This window comes from Pongo pygmaeus, chromosome 11 (assembly GCF_028885625.2).
Source record: "Pongo pygmaeus isolate AG05252 chromosome 11, NHGRI_mPonPyg2-v2.0_pri, whole genome shotgun sequence".
In the NCBI taxonomy this organism is placed as follows: Eukaryota; Metazoa; Chordata; class Mammalia; order Primates; family Hominidae; genus Pongo; species Pongo pygmaeus.
In genome coordinates, this window is record NC_072384.2 from 27,990,752 (window position 1) to 27,998,289 (window position 7,538).

The 7,538-nt window shown below is 34.8% G+C and overlaps 1 non-coding gene across 1 annotated transcript; it reads left to right on the forward strand.

The window, feature by feature from the left end:
- Nucleotides 1-5,281: 5,281 nt before the first annotated feature.
- Nucleotides 5,282-5,342, forward strand: LOC129032242 (U7 small nuclear RNA). Its single transcript, XR_008501258.1, has one exon. It is a non-coding gene; the product is annotated as a U7 small nuclear RNA (small nuclear RNA).
- Nucleotides 5,343-7,538: the final 2,196 nt, after the last annotated feature.

A 7,538-nucleotide genomic window follows, 5' to 3' on the forward strand; every position in this document is an offset into this window, starting at 1 on the left:
TTTATAAAGGGCAATTCCCCTGCACACATTCTCTCTTGCCTGCCACCAGGTAAGACATGCCTTTGCTCCTCCTTTGCCTTCTGCCATGATTGTGAGGCCCCCCCAGCCATGTGGAATTGTGAGTCCATTAAACCTCTTTCCTATTTAAATTACCCAGTCTAGGGTATGTCTTTATTAGCAGTGTGACTAATACAGTAGAATAAAGATTTAATTAACTTGAATATAAACAATTTAATGTGAATAACAGACAGAAAACTTGAATAAAAATGAACAGAACTACAGCAACCTGTGCTACCATATGAAGCATATAAATACTCACATAATGGAAATTCCAGAAGAAAAGAATAGGAAGTAGTACAAAAAATACTTGAATAAGTAATGACCAAGAATTCTCAGGTTTATGAAAAACTTTATCGATCAAGGAAGCTTAATAAACAGAGTCAGATAAACACAAAAACGTTTACATCTAGACACTTTCTAGCCAAACTTATTAAAGCTAAAGATGAGTAAATATGGAATGTAACAAGAGAAAAATGACATCACAAACATGGGAAATGGTAATAAAATTAATTCTTGACTTCTTTTCAGAAATAAATTGAGGAGTAGAAAGAAGCCCAATAACATATTAGAAAGGCTTAATGTTTTGTTAAAACATTAATTAATGTTTTGTTAAAAACAAAAACAGATAAAAACACGTTAACTGAAAATTCTATATACAACCAAAGTATTATTCAAAGATGAAAGCAATATGAACCAAAAAAATGAGAACATTCATTGTTACACACATGCTCTACCATATTAAAGGAATGCTTTTAGTCTGCAAAGAAATGACACCAAACAGTAACTTAAATCTTGGAGAAGAAATATAGATCATGAGAAATGGCAAGTATATGTGTCAATACAAAACAGTAAAAATGTATTTTTATTTCTCCTTTGAATTTTTTTTTTTTTTTTGAGATGGAGTCTCGCACCGTCTCCTGGGCTGGAGTGCCATGGCGAAATCTCGGCTCACTGCAACCTCCGCCTCCCAGGTTCAAGCAATTCTCCTGCCTCAGCCTCCTGAGTAGCTAGGATTACAAATGATCACCACCACACCCGGTTAATTTTTTGTATTTTTAGTAGAGACGAGTTTTCACTATGTTGGCCAGCCTGGTCTCAAACTCCTGACCTCGTGATCTGCCTGCCTCGGCCTCCCAAAGTGCTGGGATTAAAGGTGTGAGTCACTGCACTGGCTGATTTTTTTTTTAATTTGAGATTTTATGAAAAATAAATAACCCATTCAGTTGCTGGGTTTATAACCTATATAGATGTTATACTATATATACTATTATATGTCAATAACAGCACAAAAGAAGAGGGAGAAAATGGATCTTCATTAGAACAATATTACCATATATTATTGGAATTAGATAGTTATTAACCTGAAGTAGATAGTGATGAATTTAGGTCTATGTTATAACCCCTAGTGCAACACCTAAGATAATAACTCAAAAATATAATTAAAAAATCAAGAGTGTCATTAAAAGTATATATCAAATATATTTGTTTAACACAAAAGTAGGCAGTAAGGGAAATCTAGTGGAACAAAAAAAAGACACATTTAAGTAAATTCAACCTTTTCAATAATGACATTATCTGTGAACCAAACTAAAATGGAAACACAACATATGAAAATTTAGAGGTAATTAGAGTTTAAAGAAAAATTTATGCTTTAAGTATTTTTATTTCAAAGGAAAAATACCTAAAATTAACAGGTGAAATCCTGAGCTTTTACTTCATGAAACTTGAAAAAAGAATAGCAAGTCAAACACAAAGTGAAAGAAGGAAATAAACAATAAAGATCATAAGACAAAAAGAGTAAAGCAATGAAATCAAAATTTTGTTCTTTGAAAGGTCAAAAAAAGTGTTTTCTTTAGTTACACTGGCAAAGAAAGAAAGAGAAGATGCAATTACCAAAATCAAGAAGGATAAAGGAGATATCACTACAGAGCTTACAGAGATTAAAAGAGTTTAATGTAATATATTGGGCAACTTTATGCCACAAATTAGACAACTTAGCTGAAATAGGAAAATTCTTAGAAGGATTACCAACACTGACTCAAAAAATAAATCAGAAAATTTGAATAGACCCATAAGAGGTACAGACATTGCAATTAAAATTAAAAAATTTTATTTAGATGGTGTATACATTTAAAATTCATGATGCTTGCTATCAAATATTAATTGTGTTATAAAATTGTATCAATTTACATAGCCATAAGTATTTTAAATATAAACTATTCCCTGGAATCAAACAAAATTCCTAATTTGATAAGTGAAAAATGGTATCTTACTATTGATTATTCACAATCTTTTCTTATGAGAATGTTCCTAAGAGGTTATTTTCAAAGACTATTGATAAGCTGGCATATTCTTTTTTTCTAAATTGATGAAACTATTTGCAATCTAGGGCAATTGTTTAACTGTTTTTATAACATGGTTATATTATAAAATATTATCATAGGTATTTTTTACAACCCAGGTAAATTTCTCTTATAGTCATGGTCTAGCATGGTCTGTAAAAATATAATTTGCCCTCAGTGAATATTAACATCCCACTTACTCTCCATGTATAAGTTTATATAATGATTGACCCTGGGGCAGGGGCATGGTTCTTCATTTAGTTCTTCTCTCTCTGAAATCAAAATTATTTCCTCTTTGTATTTTCCAGGTTTCTTTACATCCCTCCTTTCTAGGATCCAAAAGCTATATCAATGTTTTTGGCTTTCAATTGTATAAAGAAAAATCTTGCTTACTTTGAAATTTGGGGCACAATAATTTATTTATTTTACTCAATCAGGGGAGGATGAATTATTTTCTCTTTTCAACACCATGTTGTTTGCACCTTCTTCATGATATGGTAGACAGACTCCAAAGCTGGCCCCTTGATTCCTGCTTCCTGGTATTAATGGCCTGTATAATCCCCTTCCCTTGAGTAACTGCTTAGGATCAACAGAATACAGCACATTGAGAATGCATCACTTCAACAATTAGGTTAGAAAAGACTACAACCTCCATTTTGCTGGCAAGCTCACTCTCTCTTGCCTTCCTGGTTTGCACACTTTGATGAAGCCAGTTGCCTTGTTGGAGATGGCTTCTGACCAACTACCAGTCAAAAGTTAAGGCCCTAACTCTCACAGCTGACAGGAAACTAAAATCCTGCCATTTGCAAGGTGAACTAGGAAGTGGATACTTGACTAGACAAGCCTTCAAATGAAATTGTCCATTGTATTCCAATACCTTAATTGCAGCCTAATAAGAAACTGTGATGCAGAGTTCCCAGCTTAGCTTTACTTGGATTTCTGACCCACAGAAACTCTGAGATAATAAATAGATGTTATTTTAATCTAGTAAGATTTGGGGTAAATTGTTACATAACAAGAGATAACAAAAACAGAACTTTCCTTTTATCATCAACTTTTCTCTCCAGGCCAGGCACGGTTGGCTTGCACCTGTAATCCCTGCACTTTGAGAGACCTAGGCAGGTAGATCACTTGAGCTCAGGAGTTCGTGACCAGTCTAGGCAACATGCTGAAACCCTGTCCCTAAAAAAAAAAAATGCCAAAAAATTAGCCAGGCATGCTGGCACACGCCTGTGGTCCCAGCTTCCTGGGAAAGTGAGGTGAGAGGATCACTTGAGCCCAGGAGGTCAAGGCTGCAGTGAGCCATGATCATGCCACTGCACTCCAGCTTGGGTGATGGAATGAGACCCTGTCTCAGAAAAAAAAAAAAAACATTCTTATCCAATATCCCTTAGGATTTGGCCCTCTAGTGCATCCTAAAGGATCTCTCTCTCTCTCTCTTTCACTTCACCTTTCCTCCTACTATAGTCCTGTTTATGTTTAATGTCTACTTTTAAAATAGATACTAAAGAAAAATTTCCAAGCAACAGAAAATAAACACAGATAGAGACTTTTTGAATTAAACCATGATGTCTGATTTTCCTGCGTATTTCTACCATTTCCAGCTTGTCCAGAGAGCAATTAAGTTATATTGGATCACAATTTGCGTGGTATATTAATGGACTTAATAACTTACATCTATTGCTTCCAAAGAGATTGTTTTCTTTTGTCTTAATTTAAAAAATTTATCCATATTAGTAACTTTCTCAAGCGTACATTTTCTCATTATTTTATTTTTCCTTCTTTATGAATTTTAATTTTATAATATTTTTCTTTCTTTACTTTCATTTATAATACCAAAACCGAAACTAATGTGATTGTCTAATACAAAAAAAATTTGGGGGATGGATGCATCTCAGTAAAGAAAAATGAAAGTCACACATCTTGAAATAGATTAGTATAAATAAATTACCTTTATTCCCTTCCACCCCTTTCTACCATTTCTCTGAATATCAAATAAAGGTAGATCCATACTCACAGGCCAAGCTTGATACTGTCCTATGTTTCTCTGAGATTGAAGAGATGGGCCCTTCTTATGATGTAATTATAATCTATTTTATCTGAAGTAAATCAATAAAAGGAATTAAAATATTGTCAATGCTATACTGTAAACTTCCAATGCTTCTTTACAAGGGTCTAAAACATTGTTTGTTATACTCAGAGTGGTAAACGGTACATATATATATATACATATACATATATATATATATTTTTTTTTTTTTAGAGATATAATCTTACTCTGTCACCCAGGCTGAAACGCAGAGGCATGATTATGGCTCACTGCAGCCTTGACCTCCTGGAATCAAGCACTCCTCCTGTCTCAGTCTCCCCAGTAGCTGGGACTACAGGCATGCACCACCACATCTGGCTATTATTCTTAAATTTTTAATAGAGGTGAGGTCTCACAGCATTGACCAGGCTGGTCTTGAACTACTGGCCTGAAGCAATCTTCCTGCTGCGGCCTCCCAAAGTACTGAGATTACAGGTGTAAGCCACTGCACCTGGCCTGAAGGATAGTTTTACTTTTATTTTAAAATCTGTCACTAACCAATCCTTTTTACAAATACGGTAAAATAAATTACTAGAAAAATGAAGTATTAAAAAAGATAAAAAAAGTAAGATCAATGTTAATTTTCACTCTAAGAATCACTAGATTTTATCAAATAGCTCTGAAAGTTTCTAAACACTTTCCATTTCCATACTTAACACAGTCTGGAAGCAAAAGTTTCAGAGGATGACACAAGGTCACAGACTACATTTTAAGTAGATTTGGTCTAAAAGACCACTTCTAATTTTGAGGACACAGACTTTTAGTACAGCTCTTTAAGAATAGTTATTTGAAGTGTTATAGCTGTTTTAGAATCATCTAGCAGTCTTTCTGGGTTTTGTCAGAAAGGCCCTAAAAATAACATTTTTTAAAGAAAGAAAAAATAATAATTGATAATAATAATAAAAGAATGGTTATTTGAACTCCGTTGGTCATCAAGGCTTGTGTTGCATGTGGGTAGAAATGGCCACATGACGTAATATCACAAGCAGCAAGAGTATTGTCCTTGGCTCATTCTAAAACTCCCTAACTTGAGCGATGTCAGGAGTTTCCTCCTTTCTTACTTCAAGAATTTTCTCCTCTCAAAAGGTGAAAATGTAAGAGAGATTTGAGCATGATTAAAAGATCTGAAAGAAAATCTTACCTGGGAGGAAGTAGAGTTAGCAGGACTGTGCTGAGTAGGAATGTGACGATTTAGGCAGGTGGGGCAAAAGATGGAGAGTAAAGTAATTATACCCCAGGAACCGAGTTAAAAAAAATTATAAAGAAGTCTCCTTGGGATGGTGATAATTTCTACGTTCCCCTTACCTGGCACTGGGTTTCTTCATCAGACTTTATTATACCTGCCTCTAGCCTTACAGGAGGCTTATCAAGGTGTTAAGATGCCTTTGCTTTATGTGTGAACTCTGATGCCCTATAACTTAGTTTAACAACAATCGCTATCATCTACTGAATTTGTGTAAAAATGGCTTTCTTCTCAACCTGTAGATACACACTTCTAATTGCTTGATGATAACATATTTTTTTTAAAAATGATGGAATTTTGGAAGGCTTACAAATCAAATGGAAATGAGAAATTTCTGCGTAGACGTGATTTATTTTTCAGCATTCCCTCATGTGCTTTTTAGATATAATCAGTTCCTAACACACTTCTGAACAGTGTCTTTGTTGTATATAAACTCCCATTTAACGAGAGAAATAGAGAGTTAATGGTTTTCTTTATCTATTCTAGAACTGGATTATACTGCAAAAATAAATGTAGGTGTATATATGCAAAAATCTGTAAATCACACAGAAACAAGTGCTTGCTGTAGTATGAAAGCTATTATGGTTGAGTTTTCCTCAGAAGCCCAGTGTTTAGTCTGTAAAAACTTCTTTGTAAACTTACTGACAGTCTAGTTCTCACTGGTAGTTTTGTGCAATACTTTCTTAAGGTTCCTTCAAGTTATGTTCTCTGATTCAATAAACAAGCCCTTAAGTGCAATGAGAAAAAAAAAAAAGAAGCAAGAGTGACCTTGCCTTAATATGGGATCGTGTGATGCCACAGCCCAAACAACACAGAAATTTAGTCTAGGCTTTAGAAGTTTAAACTACAAAAAATAATAGTAATAATAATAAATACATGCATTGATGGAATTAAGCTAATATTTAATTTTGAAAACATGGTAACTGTCTTTTTAATTTTATTTAAAAAAATATTCCTGTAGGGGCTGGGTGCGGTGGCTCAAGCCTGTAATCCCAGCACTTTGGGAGGCCAAGGCGGGCGGATCACAAGGTCAGGAGATCGAGATCATCCTGGCTAACACGGTGAAACCCCGTCTCTACTAAAAAATACAAAAAAATTATCCGGGTGTGGTGGTGGGTGCCTGTAGTCCCAGCTACTTGGGAGGCTGAGGCGGGAGGCAGAGCTTGCAGTGAGCCGAGATCGCGCCACTGCCCTCCAGCCTGGGTGACAGAGTGAGACTCCATCTGAAAAAAAAAAAAATTCCTTTAATATCTATTATGAGTAAAACCTGTTGCTAGAATGTATATTATATTGAGTCTATGCTGCATATTCCCTTGTTGGAATCCTACCTGAAGATTAAAGAGGAAAGAAATATGCTGGTATTTAGCATAAATCATATAGAATAGATGTCCTTAAAGTGAAACCTAACACAGTTCAAATACACACAAGGTACTTAGTAAAACATATTGAATAAATGTCTTAGTATGTTCTGGCTGCTATAACATAATACCATAATTGGGTGTCTTATTAATAATAGAAATCTATGTCTCACAATCTGTAGGCTGAGGATTCCAAGATCAAGGCATCAGCAAATTTGGTGTCTGGTGAAGGCAACTTTCTGTTTCATAGATGGTGCTTTCACTATGTGTCCTCAAATATTGAAAGGAGCCAAGAAGGTCTCTAATGGCTTCTTTTATAAGGAGAGTCATGGGTCATCCTATTCATGACAGCTCCAACCTCATGAATTAGTCACCTCCCAAAGGTTCTACCTCTGAATACCATCAAGTTGGTGGTTAGGATTGCGACACATAAATTTGAAGAAGAT